This window comes from Sorex araneus, chromosome X (genome assembly GCF_027595985.1).
Source record: "Sorex araneus isolate mSorAra2 chromosome X, mSorAra2.pri, whole genome shotgun sequence".
Taxonomy (NCBI): domain Eukaryota; kingdom Metazoa; phylum Chordata; class Mammalia; order Eulipotyphla; family Soricidae; genus Sorex; species Sorex araneus.
In genome coordinates this window covers 275953040-275972667 of record NC_073313.1, presented here as the reverse complement: position 1 = coordinate 275972667, position 19628 = coordinate 275953040, and the positions used below count along the sequence as shown (strand labels likewise).

At 37.2% G+C, this 19628-nt stretch overlaps 1 protein-coding gene across 24 annotated transcripts in view; it reads left to right on the top strand.

Annotated features, from left to right (window-relative positions):
- DLG2 (discs large MAGUK scaffold protein 2) overlaps positions 1–19628 on the top strand; it is a 1649366-nt gene that overhangs the window by 1125365 nt on the left and 504373 nt on the right. The window lies entirely within an intron of this gene.

Here is a 19628-nt window from a genome sequence, read left to right as displayed (position 1 = left end):
ACTAGATAATTGCCTTCTGCTCCCCTTCCTGCTCTTACAGAACCCTTCACACTTGTTTCCTGCATCGATCTCTGTCTTTATTTTTACATATAAAGGTCACTTTTTTTTATGGTCGGGGTTCAATGATCCTTTCAGACAAATTTTCTTAGTTCTCCTGATGATTATCAATTGCTCATGATTCAAAATTTTAAAATATATATTTTCCTAACATCACAGTAAAGGTTTTAATGTGAATTTATGAAGTGCATGCATGCATTGACACATATACAAACTCACATACACACATTCTCTAAGACAAAGTGGTGTGTGAGGTAAAAATCTAGCTTATTTTTATCTTCCATAACACCTAGATTATTTATTATCTGGTACATGAACACAGTAATTTGCTGAGCACTTGCTATTTGGCAGTGATTTGTGACGTCTCTTTATATTGTATCTCATTTTAATCCCAGAACTCTCCTAATGACTTAGTTTTATTAGGTCATTTTCTAGAGAAGACTGTCAAGGTAGAGACAATTTAATAACTTCTCTTGATTGTCATGTGAATAAATGCAAGGACAACATTAAAAACCATAATGTTGAGTTGTGATCATTGTCAGTCTCTGACGTCCATAGCCTGCTACAGGTTTTCATGTTGGGGCTATTGTTTGTGCACTGTCACACTTCAAACCAGTCCTTTAAAAAGTCCTTTATGTTTTGAGTGAACACATTAGTAGAATTGCAGCACTTGCAGCAGCCACACATACATACATTTATCTTTGGACCACACCCAGCGGTGTTCAGGACTTACTTCTGGCTCTCTGCTCCTGAATCACTCTGGGCTGTGCTTGAGGATAACAGGGATCAAACCTGGGTTGGCCTTGTGCTGCTAGGCACCTTACCTGCTGTACTATCTCCCTGGCCCTTAATATTATTTTTATAAAGAGACTTTAGCTAGCACATATTTTCCTTGAAAATATCTAAAACTTAACTGGAATTTTATTAACAGCTAAACATGCTTGCATATTAAAATATATGAGATTCCAAAAACTTTCAATAGCAGATATCAATAGCAGATTTTTCTAACATAATAGTGCCTAATCAACTGTTCATAATAATTTACTATGTCACAATAAACTATTAAGTCATAATCAACTATTTGTAGTATTTCATTAGTACTTAAATGATAATGCTAAGGCCTTTGTATAATATATGAATAAAACCCCTCATTAGTAAAAAATAAATCAGTACCTTGGGTAAATATGTATGTTCTATTTCTTAATATTTTGAAAAAAAAATGTAGGTTTTGAGATTCAGTACAAATTACTAGTAGTTCTCTGAAAAATTTAAGCAGTTAAAATTGCAGAAAAATATGATTAAGAAAGTAAAATTACCTATGATTTTAAGACTTATAGAATGTACTATGTTGCATGAATGTTCATGTGGTCGGAGGTGCTGAGACAAGGAACGCAGAAGAAATGTATGTCATGAAGGGTCTGGGTTCTCTCTGACTCTGAGACAAAGGTAGAGAGCTCCGTAATCTCCTTTTATTGATCATAGAAACTCTTACGGGTGCAATACAGTCACCAAAGGAGTTAGGGAAGATCACGCAAAGTACTTCTGCATAAGGGAAAACAAACAATCTAGGATCTGCATACATACAACAAACAGGCTTAGTACCTAGGATCTGCATACTGACAACAAACAGGCTTAGTACCCAGGATCTGCATACTGACAACTAACAGGCTTAAGCAGAACCAGGGATCTGTGAGAAAAGGAAGACTGACAATTTCGGTATAATTTAAGAAATTATTTACTAAGGCAGCCAACAGAATATGTTCAACCTCATCCAAACCACTAGGCTCATCCTGGTAGCTCAGTCCAGCCCCAACAATTAATGCTTTTGGAGCGTACGTTATAGTACAGTGGGTAAGGTACTTGTCTTGCATATAACCAATCTGAGTTTAATCCCTGGCACCCCATTTGGTAACCCATGCCCCATCAGTAGTGATCCCTGACCACAAAACTGGAGTAAGTCCTAAGCGCCACTAGGTGGGGACCCAAAACAAAACAAAATACCATTAATATCTCACTGGGTTTTTCCTTTTATATACACAGGCATACAGAGAAAACTCTCACTAGATAGGCATGATATATATGATATATATGATACATATTTATGATGATTTTTTTACATTTTTAATATATGAAGAACAATTTTAATGTCACTTCAAATCCATTTACAAAATCTATAATATTGAGATAATTAAGGACTTTAAGTACAGTTCTAAGAAAAGATATTCCACAAATTCCCTGGCACCTCAGCTTCTAAATTCTTTCCTTCTCATTTTGTGTTATTATCTGTTACATAAAGTTTGGATCATATTTTAAGTTTTAAAATTTATTTTTATTATTTAAAAACTAAATATGACTGCATTTGAGGTCTTGGAAGCTGCTTTCTTGAAAATGCTGTTCATGCCTTCCCATTTCACTGAATCTGTTTTCATACTAATGTGTTTCATGTCTGATCGTGTTCCCAATGCTGATGAGCTCATGTCTTTTCTGGTGTTTTGCTTTTATAAATTTTGTAGTAGTGGTTGTGTAGACTTATTGTATTCAATTTTGTTGGAATAACTCCTGAGCGTGAGATTGCCTTACGTGCAATAGTTTATACCACCAGTACTGAGTCTAAAAAGGCTCTTTTACTGACTGGGAAAATGTAGACACTCCATGAAATTAAAATAAATAATAAACCAATAGCAAAAAACACACCAGTTTTACCTTTAACTGTTACATATCTGGGTGCTTAGGTCTTAGTTGGGTATAATATAAATTTTGGAAGCAGGAATAGCTATAGTGTTGAGGTTAAGAAACAAAAAATACATTAAGTATGCATGTTGACTTGAATGAATAAGTGTACACAAATTAATTATAAAAAACTGGAAATGTATATGTTGCAAGTTAGAATACTGGCAGCTTTAAGGAGGTTTGCAATGCAAAGGGACCAACTGACTAGTAATTAGTAAAACAGTTGCTAGTTAATTTTGAATTTCCACACCAAACGTAAAGTTATAAACAATGGATCATTCTTTAATTGATTTATTTATTTGGTTAGGGGAACATACCTGGCAGTGCTCAAGGCTTACACCAGGTTCTGTGTTCAGGGATCACTCCTCGCAGCGCTCAGAACATGCACATCTCTGAGTCACACTGGAGTCAGCTACATCCATGACCATCATCTTGACTCCCGTACTATCTCTCTGGTCCCATGAACCATCTTTTAATATAAATATTTTAATATAAACATTATATGCTACATTAAACAGCATTAATTGTTTATCCAAAACCCAAGCTTAACTGAGAATCTTATACTTTTGTTTTTTGTATCACCGTGAGGTACAGTTACAGACTTACAAACTTTCATGATTACATTTCAGTCATACAATAATTAAGCACCCATCCCTCCCCAGTGCCCATTCTTTACCACCAATGTTCCAAGTATCCCTCCCGCCACCCCCACCTTTACCCACCCCCTGCCTCTGTGACAGGAACATTCCCTCTTTTTTGTCTCTCTCCTTTTGGGTGTTATGGTTTGCAATACAGGTACTAAGAGGTCATCATGTTTGGTTCATAGTCTACTTTAAGCATACATCTCTCATCTTGAGCGATCCCTCCAACCATCATTTATGTAGTGGTCCCTTCTCCATCCCAGCTGCCTTTTCCCCCAGCACGTAAGGCCAGCTTCCAAACTGTAGAGCAATCCTCCTGGCCCTTATCTCTACTGTCCTTAGGCGTTAATCTCCTATTATGTTACTTTATATTCTGCAAATGAGTACAAGTCATTCTATATCTTTCCATCTCTTTCTGACTCATTTCACTTAGCATGATATGCTCCATGTCCATCCACATATATGCAAATTTCATGATTTCATCTTTTCTAACAGCAGCATAGTATTTCATTGTGTAGATATACCAAAGTTTCTTTAACCAGCCATCTGTTCTCGGGCACTCAGGGTTGCTTTTTTTTTTTTTCCAGATTCTGGCTATTATAAACACTGCTGCAATGAACACATAGGTGCAGATGTCATTTACTGTACTTTTTTGCATCTCCGGGATATATTCCCAGAAGTGGTATTGCTGGGTCATATAAAAGCTCAATTTTTAGTTTTTGAAGAAATTACCATATTGTTTTCCAAAAAGGCTGGACCAGTCAGCATTCCCACCAACAGTGAATGAGTCCCTTTTTCCCTGCATCTGCACCAGCATCAGTTGTTCTTGATCTTTTTGATGTGTGTTAGTTTCTGTGGTGTAAGATCATTATTGTTTTGATTTGCATCTCCCTGATGATTAGTGGTAGAGCATTTTTAATGTGCCTTTTGGCATTTGAATTTCTTCTTCGAAGAATTTCTGTTCATTTCTTCTCCCCATTTTTCAATGGGGTTGGAGGTTATTTTCTTGTAAAGTTCTACCAGTGTCTTGTATATCCTGGATATTAAGCCCTACTCTGATGGATATTTGTAAGTTTCAATTAAAAGAAAAAAGGAGAGGAAGGAACAGGGTTGTGATGGGCCCGTGCATAGGTAGAACATAGGATATTCAGTGGCCGAGAGCCCCCTCCCCTGGCTGAGTATGTGGTGGGTGGTCGGAGGAACGGGAGAAACAGGAACCAGGCCCCAGGACTGGTCAGCAGTGGGTTTATTTCTCTCTCCTCCCGGAGTGGTCTGATCTCTCCCTTTAAAACACAGTCATAGTGGTCATTTTGGCCATAGTCCCAGTCATCAGACTTCCATCATCCTAGTCTCCTCACAGACCTCAAAGTCTCCAAAGTCTCAGTTCTCCTCTTCGTCTTCAACGTCTCATCATTGACCTTCTAGTCCTCAACACCTAGTCTTCAGCATCTAGTCTACATCTCCAACATCTATTTTGGTCTAATCCTCGCGTTCTCCTTAGGATCTCATTCCAAAGTCTTGTCTTTCTGTTCTGTTTTGTCCTGTTCTGTTGTTCTTCTGTCCTGTTATTCTATTCTTCTGTTCTATTCTTCTGTCCCATTCTGTTCTTTTCTCAGCATCTTCAAAAACTTTCCATCCCAGAGCCTAGTCTACCTCTTACAAGTCAAGAGATGCCATCCTTTCTTATCCCTTACAGCTTAGTTATATAAGAATCATAAAGGGTGGGGATACAAATACATTTGCCTTTGCAAATGCCCACTGTACATTTATTTTTATTTTAATTTATTTTTTAAATCACTGTGAGAAAGAGCATTACAAAATTCTTCATGATTGTGTTTCAGTCATACAACATTCCAACACCCATCCCTCTACCAGTATAATTTCCAGCACCAGTGTCTCCAGTTTCCCTCCTACCCCTTCAAGCCACCCCCTACCCCAGTCTGCCTCTATGGCATCCACCTTTCTTCTCCCACTCTCTCTTTCTTTTTCTCTATCTCATTTTTTTGGAAGAGAGGGAATATCTTTTGCATTCCTACATACCTAAGATCTCACTATGAGGCTGTCAGAGCAAGTTTTAGGAAATATTTGTGAAACGAATGACTAGATGTACAAATGAAATGCATAACCAATATGATCAAGCTACTTTAATTGCATTCAGTGGACAGAGAGGTATTTCCGTGTCTTCCTATCATCGGTAGATATTAAAATTATCTTCAAGACTTGCTTGCTTTCCAAGCTTGTCTCTTAATCCTCAGGGAAATTCATTTAGATAGGCTTCCTATTTCTTTTAATTTTGTGTCATAGTATTTATTACAATTTTCTGGAAGGTGCCCTTTTGTTGCTCTCAATATCCACTTTCTAGTTTACTATCTCTTCTTTTAATCTTTATCCCAAATGGTAAACAAAATGGGTGCTTTCACACCTTCACATTCTCAAGTCACCATATAAAATTTTATAATTCACTTTATTCAATATTTAGAAATTTTATTCATTCAACATTTTAATAAATACTATCTCTAATAGCTACATAAACCACCACATGTATAAATCTATATAGCTTTGCATTTCTATTAGACATTTTGATTAACTTTCATTCTGTTTTGATCTTATAGTAAACTATAATGACTTTCTATTGACACTTTATCATATTTAAAAATTTTTCCTTTAGGATTGTGCAATAAGAGTAGAATTGCGGAACCAAAGGGGCAGGGTTATTTTTAAAACTCCTGAAGCATAGTTTTAAATTGCTTTCTTGAAATGTTCCTAGTCCTGTGCATATTTCTTAAAATGTTGTAGGGGAATTTATACTTTATAGCAGAAGCCATTTGAATATCTATCTCATTATACAACAAAAAAATTGTGCTTTATCAATTTTGAAACTTTTTTAAATACCAAATGTGATGTGTCATTTGATTTGCACTGTTTTTATTCCTCGTGAGGTTAAAAATATCTGTGTGTGTATATGATATGGTTATTTCTTCCTTAATGAAGGAGCAAATAGTCATTCACTCTTTTTCATATTATTATTATCATCTTAAATAAAGTAATCCAGAAAAAGAAGGATGCTATCATTTATATGCGGTATTTAGAGTAACTGGATCAGGAAAGGAAATGGTTTAAAGAGGGGTTGCCTAGATCACCCTTGGTCCCAAAGTATAGGGAGGAGAAGAAAGGAGATCTTCAGTCTTTTACTATCAAAAGCTGATGTCTATTTTTAAAAAACTGAATTTTGAGAGTCTTTAAAATGTTGACAAATGGGATAAGCATATGTTCCACAAATGTGTTGTTGCTTAAGGGTTTTAAATTTTTATGGAGTGAGTAGCCTTTCAGCTTTTGAATGTGGTGTCTCCCATTTACGTTATAGATTTCAGGCATGCAACATTCCAACACCAGTCTCTTCACCAGTGCACTTATTTTATGTTTAAAATTTCTTGTCAAAAGATGCTAAATTTCTATAAATATGAAGTGGGGTAGTAGATTTTTTTGGACAGTGGTAGATTTATATTTTATTGTATGAGTTAAGTTAAAAGAAATGTTTGGACCAGAGAATATATATAGTGTTGCCCATAGCACTCCTGGCTCCATCCTGACAACACACACAGTCTTCTGAGTACAGCCAGGGGTCAATACTGAGCATAGAGCCAGGAATAGCCCTTGAATATTGGTTGGTTTGGTCCCATCCCTCTTCCCTTTCTCTAAAAAATAAATGAGCTTAAATTCAATAATAAGACATAGTCTTTCTCTCAAATGATTTAAGTTCACATGTCAGTGGTCTTGGGTCTGGTAATAAATATTCATCTCATGTATCTTAAATAGTATTTATATTTTTGAAGTTTCCCCAAAACATGAATGTAATTTAAACATTTTTTTCAATATCTAGGTCCATATCACCTTTGGAAATTTACCTGTAAGTTTATTAGAACTGGAGTTACAGCACAGCACAGTGGGTAGGGCGTTTGCCTTGCACAAGGCCAACCCGGGTTTGATTCCTCCGTCTTTCTCGGAGAACCTGGCAAGCTATCGAGAGTATCTTGCCTTCATGACAGAATCTTGCAAGCTACCCATGGCATATTTGAGATGCCAAAACAATAACAACAACTCTCACAATGGAGACATAACTCGAGCAAATCCATAAACAATGGGGCAACAGTGCTACAGTGCAGACAGTGTCACCTTTATTGAGGTCATCAACTTCCAACTACTTATTCCAAGAAAGCACTCCATGAAACATTTATAATTCCCTGTTATGAGATGATCCGATTTTTTGAAACCCAAACATTCTTTTGAAAAAATAAAGCACTTTAATAATTCAGACTTAATCTAGCATACTTCTTACTGTACCATTTCTCTTCTAAAATAACATAGTAAAATACAACTGACAGTGATGCTTATGTAGAAAAAATGGTGAGTTAATCCTAATTTATGTTTTAAGTAAATATTTAGAGTTTATGATCTGTAGACTATTATTAATTAAGGATCAGCTTGAAACTCAATAACTTGATGACAACATAGTTCTAAGCAATAGAAGAAAAGACTGGTCATTTAGAAGTTAGGGATGCAAATTAGAGATAAATTTCAGAAGTAATTGAATTGTGTACAGGCTAAGATAGAGAGTAAGGGAGAGTGCAATAGGGCTTTATTACAGTGGGCAATAGGGCATTTGCTCTGCATGCATCTGGCTGGGATTCAATCTTTGACATTCTATATGACATCCCAAGCCTCGCCAGGAGTAATCCCTTAGCACAGAGCTAGGAGTAAGCTCTGAACACCACCAGGTGTTACCAAAAAACAAACAAATGAAAATTAGAGAATCAATTTACCTTTCAATATCAGGAGCAGTATTGAATAGTCAGAGAATATAATTAAGTAGTACTAGTTTGTTATATTATCACCAATTTTCAGTTTCTTTGTTCAATTTTCTTAAAATCCACATTTCCCTAAAATGCTAATGTGTGAATACCTGTCTGGGAACAGAATTCTCAGAAGCTGCATACCCTGTTCTTTGTGAAAGAGGGTGTCTGAAAATGCCTGTGCTAGGTCCTTTCATTGTGTTCTTTCTGCTTGTCATAGCCACATTTAATCTGATATCATAAACCTTACTTTACATGATAGAATGCTGAAATTCAGTGTAGTTAAGAAATAAGAGAAGACTATACATGGGATATTTAGAAATATAAGAAGGGAATCTTTCTGAAAAACAATATGGACAGTCCTTCAAAAACTAGAAATTGAGCTTCCATATGACCCCACAATACCACTTCTGGGAATATATCCCAAGGATGCAAAAAAGCACAGTAGAAATGACATCTGTACCTATATATTCATAGCAGCACTGTTCACTATAGCCAAAATATGGAAACAACCCAAGTGCCCTCAAACAGATGACTGGTTAAAGAAACTTTGGTACATCTACACAGTGGAATACAATGCAGCTGTTAGGAGAGATGAAGTCATGAAATTTGCTTATAAATGGATAGACATGGAGTGTATCATGCTAAGTGAAATGATTCAGAAAGAGAGGGGCAGACATAGAGGGACTGAACTCCTTTGTGGAGTATAAAATAACGTCACATGAGGCCGACATCCAAGGTCAGTAGATACAAGGCCAGGGGGATTGCCCCATAGTTGGAAGACTGCTTCATGAGCAGAGGGGAGAAGGCAGATGGAATAGAGAAGGGATCACTAAGAAAATGATGGCTGGAGGAACCAGTTGGGATGGGAGATGCATGCTGAAAGTAGATAATAGACCAAACATGGTGACCTCTCAGTGTCTGTGTTGCAAGCTATAATGCCCAAAAGTAGAGAGAGAGTATGGGGAATATTGTCTGCCATAGAGGCAGGGGGAGGGTGGGAAAGGGGGGTATACCCGGGATATTATTGGTGGGGAATGTGCACTGGTGGAGGGATGGATGAGTGTTTGATCATTATGAGATTGTAACCCAAACATGAAAGCTTGTAACTATCTTATGGTGATTCAATAAAATTAAAAAAAAATTTAAAAAGTAATATAAGAAAGGAATAATAGAATAATAGGAGAGAAAAATAGTACAATGAGTGGGTTCTTGCCTGCTTGTGGGACTGAATTCAACCCTAGCACCACATATATTCCTGCCAACCTGCCAAGAGTGATCCCTGAGCACTTATGACTATGCCAGTGCCCCTTCCTCCCATACAAAAGAAATAAAAAAAGAATAACAATGTCCAAAGACAACGGAGACTAAGAATTGGCAAACAAACTGAGCTTTCCCTGGGAGGGAGATGCGGGGTGGGGAAATCGAGGGAAGGGCCTGAAAATCTAGGGAAATAAGCACTTTGGTAGAGGCAGTGATGCTTGTACTTTGTGTGCATAAAACTATCACCAACAGTATTATAAATTTGGCTAAAACAACTTTTTTTAAGTCATGATAAAATGTCACCCACAGTGGCCTTTGAAGTGCCAGATTCAAGAATGGATCAGTGTTTTACATTCAACATGTTATCTCATGGCAATTTAGTTTGTATATGTGTACAGTTTATAATATTGCTGCATACAATAATAAATATTCTATTTATTTTAAGTTGGGGGACAACATCTGGAGCTCAGGGAACCATATTGGGTACTAATGATTAAAATCAGTTAGACTATGTTCAACGACAGCACCCTCCCTGTGGTACTATTGCTCCACCCCTACCCCCAAAAAAGCATTTAAATAGCACTAAAATGAAGAGTCTCTAATTTGTGAAAGTTAAGTGAAAATGGTACAAATAGGTGTTTACCCTAAGGATCTCTTGGAAATCCAGATGAATTCAATCTGATAGTCTGATGGTGTTTAGAACCAAGAAATGAATGTATTCATTAAGTCACCTAGAGTAATTTCATTGTATCACTGTATCACTGTCATCCTGTTGCTCATTAATTTGCTCAAGCGGGCATCAATAACATCTCCATTGTGAGATGTTTTATGTGTTTTTGGCATATCTCATATGCCATGGGTAGCTTGCCAGGCTCTGCCGTGCGGGTGAGATACTCTTGGTAGTTTGCTGGGCTCTCCAAGAGGGGCGGAGGAATCGAACCCGAGTCATCTGTGTGCAAAGCAAACACCCTACCCACTGTGCTATTTATTCCATAGATTTCCTTATATCATACTTTAAAATTTTAATAGAATTTTCGCCAAGTACCTAACCTCTTTCTGATCAATTACCAATTAGTTTTGTCCTTAACTTTTTGTAATTAAGGCAGCAAATATGCATATTGTTCCTCATAGTTCATAACCTGTATTCTTTTTTATTCTCAAGTTATATATAAATTTTCTGGGGCCAGAGCAATAGGACAGCAGGTAGGGTGTTTGCCTTGCATGTGGCCAACCTGGGTTCAATTCCCAGCATCACATATGGTCCCTCGAGCACTGCCAGGAATGATTCCTGAGTTCTGAGCTAGGAATAACCCCTGAGCATCACTGAGTGTGACCCAAAAAGCAAAAGAAAGAAATTTCTCAAACTCTGAACCTAAGACATATTGGCCTAGACATAGAATTCAAACTTTCATACTTACTTTAAATCCTTGACCTAAGGAAGCTGTATTTCCAAAGAGGAACTTGAGGTGTCCTTTCAAGATTAAAGCCAAACATGGTAGAGAGAAGTTGAAACCTGTGGTGAGATCAGTTTACAACCCTATATGTCTGAACTCTGATATCAATATCTTTGTCAATTGCAGTGTTTTAAGAAAAATTTAAAATAAACAAATACTTTTTTTCTTTCAAGTTACAGAACACATACACTAAGAAGCTTGAGCATATATACCTTCAGCATCCCAACTATCCTCATTGCTGTAAAATGCTTCAGTGTCCTACTAATGTAGGTATTGGGCTAGATGATCTCTTCTTATTTCAAATGCTCAAGAACACAGAACAGGATAAGTGTTGGAGAATCTAAAACGTTCATAGATTTATCCCTAGCATTTTGTATGACAGAGACATTATGTTCAAAGTCATCTCAGATATATTAAAGAAATCCTGTTGCCATTTTAGACTTTCTAGCTCAGTAAAAGAACAACAAAAAAATTACTGATTACATTTTTCTTTCACATCTCTATTCCTAGTTTATGACAGTGTTTCATTTATACTTCCTTCCCCTCTGGAGAACTGTGGGAAATAAAGATAAATAAGATTTCATCCTCCTCCTCTGGAAACAAAAAATAATAATCTAGAAAATAAAAGCGCTATGCAAGTATAAATATGACCTATGCAATGAGATGAGACCCACACACGAGGACTGACAGCTTTGAAAACACTCTCTTGATAGATAATGCAATGCAATGTTGATCACTCTAAATTTTATCTCTAAGTTAGTGATTTGTCCTTTAACAAGTATTTCACAAATGTCATGAGTATTTCTGCTCTCCTGTCCTCATACGGTTAAGCATTTTTTGTTTACTTGTATAGAGCTAAGACTAGAGTGATGCAAGCAAGGTACTTATATCAGTTACAAAATTTAAGAAGACACCAAAATGAAGCATTGTATCACTGTCATCCCATTGCTCATCGATTTGCTCGAGTGGGCACCAGTAATGTCCCCATTGTGAGACTTGTTGTTACTGTTTTAGGCATATTGAATACTCTCGGTAGCTTGCCGGGCTCTCCGAGAGGGATGGAGGAATCCAACCCAGGTATTCCATGTTCAAGGCAAATGCCCACTGTGCTACCACTCCACCCCACCAAAATTAAATAATAAATAAAATAATATTTCATGCAATAGTTTAAAACATCAAATTAAATTAAAGGTAGCCATTATAAGGAAAATGCAAGGGGGCAGACGTTATTCAGGTGTTAAGGCAATTGCCTTGCACATTGGCTAACCCTGATTCTGTAGCCTGAATACTGCCAGCAATAAACCCCGAACACTACTGGGTGTGGCCCAAGAATCAGCAAATAATCTAATGAATTAAAAATAAACAAAATATTAAAAAATTAAAACTGGATCTATTTGGCATTGGTCTGAAATACTAGATTTTGTCTTGTGAATGGCATAATCTAGTTCAGTTAATCTGAGAGGTAGAATACAAATATACAAATTTAAAAAGTAGCTTTGTTTGTTTGGGGAGCCACAATTGGCAGTGCTCAGAGGTTACTCCTATCTCCTATCTCTGTGTTCAGGGATCACTCCTGGAGGCCTCAGGGGACCATATAGGATGCCATAGATAGAACTGGGGATAGCCATGTGCGAGGCAAGTGCCCTGCCCAGTGTCCTATCTACCCAGTCCCATAGCATATCACTTTTTTTTATTGCTATCATGAGATATAACTTAAACTCTTATGAAGGAATTGGATGGAAGGCAGTAGTTAATTTTTTAATAGAATTATTTTTCATGTTGGGAATCCCAAAGGAAATTCAATAACATGGGTCCTAATATTCACTTTAAAATGAACTGAAACAATTATTCTAGTTTCAATAAACTTCTTGATGTTTAGTCACAAAACGTGATAGAACTTTGATCTGGGGTTTTATAATTAGCTGATATAACTACAACCTGTACTGCCACCCCACACACATATGCTTGGATCTTTCTGTTATATTTCCAGATGGTCATTCTTTTCCCTGCCCCTTCATTCACATTTTATATTCTTTAGGGGAAAAAGAAACATTTTGGAGTATCCTCTTTTTTGCTTATTTTGCTTTTGTAGCCCTATGTAGGCTTCAGCTCATGGGGCTACAAAATCTGGGGCCCAATCCAGTAACAACAGCTTTGGCTTGGGAGGGAACTAAATTCAGTTGAAGTCAATCAGGGCAAATGGTAGGGGCAATTCCAGCCCAGGTAATTTTCTTTGAAATAGTGGAGATGAAGAAACTCTCTGTAATAGAGCAGTTTTGTGCATTTGCAGTTGAAAATGCCAAGGAAGCAGAACAAATAGCAAGTACTAATGCAGTTCTGAGGAAAAAGAGATCACCAAGGACCAGAGTGTGCTAATTACATGCTAAAAGAGCCTGCAATTATAAACCCATAGATATGCAAATAAACGCTATTGGCACCGTGCAGAAGTCCACAAAACCATTTATCTATGACCCTGATAAATGGACAGGAAGATAAAAGATTTGTTTATAAATTCATTTAGAGATTGCACTAATATTTCTAACTACTTCCCTCTCCTGGGGGCAGTTCCAGAATGAAGAGAGCCAGTCAGTAAGACTTATTTCCATATTCATTAGTCTCTAACCTAGGTGACTCAGGAGGTTTATAAGAGGTTAAGCAGGGCCCCTTTGATTGTGAGTAGCTGATTTACATTGCAAGTCATTTCCCCAAGGCACTCTTTGACTGAATAAATGGGAAATGAAGTGACATCTGTTCCTGCCACCCAGATCCAAGTGACAGTTCATTAACTGGCATTGCCTGTGTGTCCAGCAAAGAGGACATAACCACAGGAAACAGAGAACAACCACAGGAAAATACTAGGAATGCTGACTACCAGCATTAGTTTTATGTGTTCTGGAACTAAGGGCTGAGAAGAAACTGGGGACATTAGACACTGTTGAAGGTGTGGGTGCTGGAACATTGTATGAATAAAACTGAATTATGAACAACTTTGTAATTGTGTATCTCACAGTGATTCAATACAAAATAATAAAATTAATTTTGTCACTCACAGACTTATGCACATTGATCCATCTCAGTGAGGGGATTTGAAACTTATACATATAAGGACTTAGCTCTAAGTATATCTGTCTGTAGAACCCAGAAGAATTAGTGATCGCCCAAAGCCCAGCAAGCTACCGAGAGTATCCTGCCCACACGGCAGAGCCTGGCAAGGTACCCATGGTGTATTCGATATGCCAAAAATAGTAACAACAAGTCTCACAATGGAGAAGTTACTGGTGCCCGGTCGAGCAAATCGATGAACAAGGGATGACAGTGCTACAGACACTGCTACAATTAAAAAAAAATTCAAGCTAGTTAATTTCAAAGATCTAATTCATTTTATTAAATGATTCATGAATTCCATCCATTAAGTAGAAAATTGTTGCACAAAAAGTTGTACAAAAATTTTTGTACAAAATGAAAAGATTTTCTAGTTAGAACTAGTATGGGACAAAGTCATTAGCCAAAGGGAAAAAAGATTACTTCAGTGAAAGTCCCATTCTGCTAGGAAAAGGCAGGAGTGGAGAGTCTTACCAAGCAGGTCACCTCCTACTGCACACCACAAAACTCCCTCCTGATTGGTTCGATTAAATCTCTATTTAAAGCATATTTAAACTGCTGTAATTAGATTAGATATTAAGTCCTCGTGGATCTTGGCATGAATGACTCCATTTGGGGCCTGCTAGTTTCTTTCCCTTTTTCTTCTCTCTCCTTCCTTTCTTTTTCTTTCTTTCTTTCTTTCTTTCTTTCTTTCTTTCTTTCTTTCTTTCTTTCTTTCTTTCTTTCTTTCTTTCTTTCTTTCTTTCTTTCTTTCTTTCTTTCTTTCTTTCTTCCTTCCTTCCTTCCTTTCTTTCATTCTTTCTTTCTTTCTCTTTCTCTTTCTTTCTCTCTCTTTCTTCCTCTTTTTCTCTCTCTTTCTCTCTTTCTTTCTTTCCCTCTTTCTTTCTCTCTTTCTTTCTTTCCCTCTTTCTCTCTATCTTTCTTTCTCTCTCTTTCTCTCTTTCTTTCTTTCCCTCTTTCTTTCTCTCTTTCTCTCTCTTTCTTTCTTTCTTTCCCTCTTTCTCTTTCTCTCTCTTTCCTTCTTTCTTTCTTTCTTTCTTTCTTTCTTTCTTTCTTTCTTTCTTTCTTTCTTTCTTTCTTTCTTTCTTTCTTTCTTTCTTTCTTTCTTTCTTTCTTTCTTCCTTTCTTTCTTTCTTTCTTTCTTGATTCTCTATAGGTATTGCTTCCTTGAATGAAGCAGAGGTCTGTAAAAAACTAAAGCACGCCAACGGGCGAGTGCACTCGCGGGTTCTCCGGGCAGCTCTGTCTCACCGCCCACGTTCGGTGCTCTGGAACTGCTGTGTGTGGCTGTTGGTCAAGGGCAGGCGGTGGAAGGAAGAAGGCCAAACTGGTTGCTCGATCAGTTTATTTCATTCTCTCTCTCTGCTTCTCTCCCGGTTCTGGATTTCTCTCTGGGTCTGTGGATTTGGGCCCCCAACCCACTCTTACAGCCTAGTTCAATCCCCCCAGCATGAGCGAGTTGTGGCGTACACATAGGTGTGGTCACAATCAATAGGGGTAAGGTTTCTTTCCCTAAGGGGATGCTTCTCCTAGGACTGATTCTCTTTCAGCAGGAGGATCCACCCAAGGGCAGAGTCCCATGAGTGTGTTTCTCCTCTCCTCATCCAGCAAACATATAAGCATTCATAATATTAGTCATTTTGTATGTACACAATAAGAAATGCATTAAAGCTTATAGAATTGCTCTCCTGGAGCCATCTCGGTCTCAGACTACAGAGCTCAGTCCAGGTCAGTCTTTCCTATCCCTAGCAGGGTCCTAGTCTCATCATTACTTTTGGATCATGACAGCATTTGTCTATGATCAAGCTCTTAACTTGATCATAGACAAATGAATTAAGAATTAGGCACCTTGGCCAGGCCCATCTTGATGCCAGGGTAGCACATAACTCACCGCTTGCCCTGGATCCATCCCGTCCCTCGTCGGGACCCTGATTTTGGGGTGCTAGAAAATGAGGCAACTGAGGCTTAAGTGGAGAAAGCAGATGCCCGGGAATGAATAATATTCAAAGCCAATTAAGTCCCAAGTTACAAAAGCATAATATTATCTTCTTGTGTCTATACAAAAAGGACATTGCTTTAAAGTAAATTAATCAAAAGGCATAAGGAAAGGAGAAAGGTAATATTAACTAACAAAATAAGTTCAGTATCCTAGGAAGGTCTGACCTTACAAATTAGCAGAGTCAGATTAGGGGAAGAAGCTGATTAGCTGTTTTTGGGGAAGAGAGCATAGAGAAGTGATTACAGCTAAACAAAGGGATGGGAGAGATTCAGGAACACCTTGATGGGTGAGACTGGGGTAAGCCTAAACTCCGGGAAACACCATGGCAAGGGAGGAGAGGACAAAGTAATGTCATCCTACAGAGGTCTTTGTACGAAAAATAACTTTTAAAAATTTACCATCTGTCTTAAGAATTATGTCTCAAATACCTTTGTGCCACTCCTTATGTTCAAACTATAACTTGGGTGGTAATTACCGGACATTGTACTGTGTTCTGGATGATACATAATGCATGAGAGAATCCTAGGGCTATAATATAAAACTCATAAATCTAATTTGAATCCCACTTTGTGTCACCTGAATGAAGATTCAAAGTGATACCTTTTAATTTAGCTGTTAGGTTGCAAGAACATGCTGTCAGTATTCTGAAATGTTTGTCAAAATGTTTTTTATAGTGTCTTGGTGTTTTTGTCATCTACCCATCTTCTGTGATATTATGTGATCTGATCTGAGAATTAAGAAAATTAACTGAATTTTCTGTACCTATTTATTGTTGTTCCTTGGGGGGGTCACACCCAGCAGTGCTCAGGACATAATCCTGGCTCTGTACTCAGGAATCACTCCTGACAGAACACAGGGTACCAAACAGAGTGCCAGGGATTGAACCTGGGTCAGTTCAAATAACAAAACAAGGCAAGCACCCTACCAACTGTACTCTAGCTCCAGCCCCCCTGTATGTATATAATCTTTAACCAGTGATTTTGTAAATTAGAGTGTAAATCAGTAAGGAGGGGATAATGAAATGAATGATAGGTAAAAAAGACCCTGCTATTTTAATAATAATAATAATATAGTATAATGAAAAATAATGCAATGTGCATATAAGAATGAGTGAGTATGTCATTGTATTGATAAAGTTTTAAATTATGATTAAGTTCAATCTACAATGAAAATGCTCTAGAAGAAGCTGTAGGCAAAGAAATGCCAAGATGATTAAACCTGTTCCAAATAAAAACCCCAATGGAAATCTCCAAAATAAATAAGCACTATTATAAGTGAGTCATTAAATAATATTTTTCCATTAGATGGTTCTAAATGACAATAGTAGAAGTCTCAGGAGTTCACCACTAGACAATGTGCATGACCTTATGTTTTAGAAAGTAAAGTGTCCTTCTTAATTTAATTGAGTGGAAGTATAATTTTTTTCTTAAAATATGTATTAACCAGCTTTGATTCAGACCATTTGTCTCAAAATAGAGTGCTATTAAGGAAAAGGTCTAAGGGAAAATTGGTCACATCATTTTCTTTAAGTCAACTTCAGTCTGAGAAAACTGAATCAGCTTTCAAGGCAGAAAGTATAGTATTACTGAAACGATATTATCACAACATTGTTTTTTGACCCCCAAAAAATGATCAAAGTTTTTATACTTATGCCTTATACTGGCCGTTTAGATCAGCTACGGCCATCCCGTTGCTCATCATCCCACCCGTTGTTCGAGCGGGCACCAGTAATGTCTCTCATTGTGAGACTTATTGTTACTGTTTTTGGTGTATCGAATACGCCACAGGTAGCTTGTCAGGCTCTCCTGTGCAGGCACAATACTCTCAGTAGCTTGCTGGGCTTTCCGAGAGGGGCGGAGGAATCGAACACGGGCCAGTTGCGTGAAAGGCGAACGCCTACCGCTGTGCGATCGCTCCAGCCCAGATCAGCTACTATTTTGTATAAATAGTATCATTTAATAAAGTTGAATGATTCTCTAAATAGCTTTAGGAACTGAATTTTATAATCAGAAATAAGCTTTTATTTTTATATTTAGCTATATAGATGGACCACCAATATAATTAAGTATGTTAATACTTTATGGTGAGACCTCTTTATAGACATTTGTTTGTATTAGATTGTCAGTCTATTTTTGAGAAGTGTATCTGTCCATAGTAGGTCTTATTTATATTATAAAAAAGAATTTAAGCATAATATTAAAGAAATCCAGAGATAGATGGTAGTCCAGCTGTGATGTGATGTTACTCCCTACCATCAGTGAAGCAGACTCTACAATGATTCTTTGTTCTTTGTATTGTTTACTTTCTTTCTTTAGATTCTTATACCCTGAGTATAGCCAGGTATGACTTAATATCCAAAAAATTTTTAAATGTGTATCTTAGTAAATAATTGGAATATTGGAATTATCTTTCCTTTTAGATCTCTTCACATAGTGTGTATGATTTCTGAAAATTGATTTTTAAACTTCCCTTTGAGAAGAATGGTTTTGCAGCTATATGTTTTAGGATTTGGTGTATAGTGCAACTTTTGCAGATATAATAGATAAACAAAAACATCTTTTTATTTTTATTTTTTTTGGTTTGGGGACCAAACCCAGTTGTAGTCATGAAATATCTTGGCTCTCTGTTCAGAGGTCACTCCTGAAGGTGCTTGGGGGCCCATATATAATGCTAAGGATCAAACCCCGGTTGGCCATGTGCAAGGCAAGCATCTAGCTGCTGTATTGTCTCTCTGGCCCAATATATATATTTAAACTGAAGGTGTTTTAGAAAACAGAGTGCTGATTTTTACCCCAAATTATGTTGACATCCCTAAAAATACCATATTATTCAGGAAAACTTCAATTCTTACAAATAGTATTGTTAACTACTCGTAAACTAAGCATCTCATCTGCTTCTAAAAAGGTCATTACAGAGAACTAAATAAGTTACTGAGTTCTTCCTGTCTACCCTGAAGCTATCACTATATAGACATATCAAAACATGTTTCTGTATGTCAGAAAGCTTTGAGTTAGAGAAAAGCTGTTTCTTTAGAAAGTGTACCTAAGCCATGGTAGGCCTGTACAAATGTTGAAATTTGGTGAAATTTGTTTTTTTCAGTATTTTGCTCTCTTCCTTTTCTCTTCATTCTTTCTCAATAAGTTCAGAAAACATGGGGTTATCACCTGATAGACATTTGGGGCCATGCTGGGGAATTACAGAAGCAGAAACTGTGTTCGAAGTTGAACACTGTCTATACTTGTCCCTCTGCTCAGCTACTTACCACTCTGGTATCTCGTAGCCCCACGGTACCATGTGCCTCAGTTAGATGTGATCCCAGTGATAATGCTCTATTCTCTGCCTCTCATGTCCAGTTTACTTGAACTCCATGGCTGAGACTGCCAGTTAATTCTTTCACTGAAAATCAAAGCTTTCAACCCTTTCTATAAAAGAAAGATAATGATAGCAAATTTAGACAGTATGTTAAGAGTTGAAGATAGAGTTGTGAGTTTGTTTTAATTACCAAAGTCTAGATCTTAGATCAAAAAAGTAT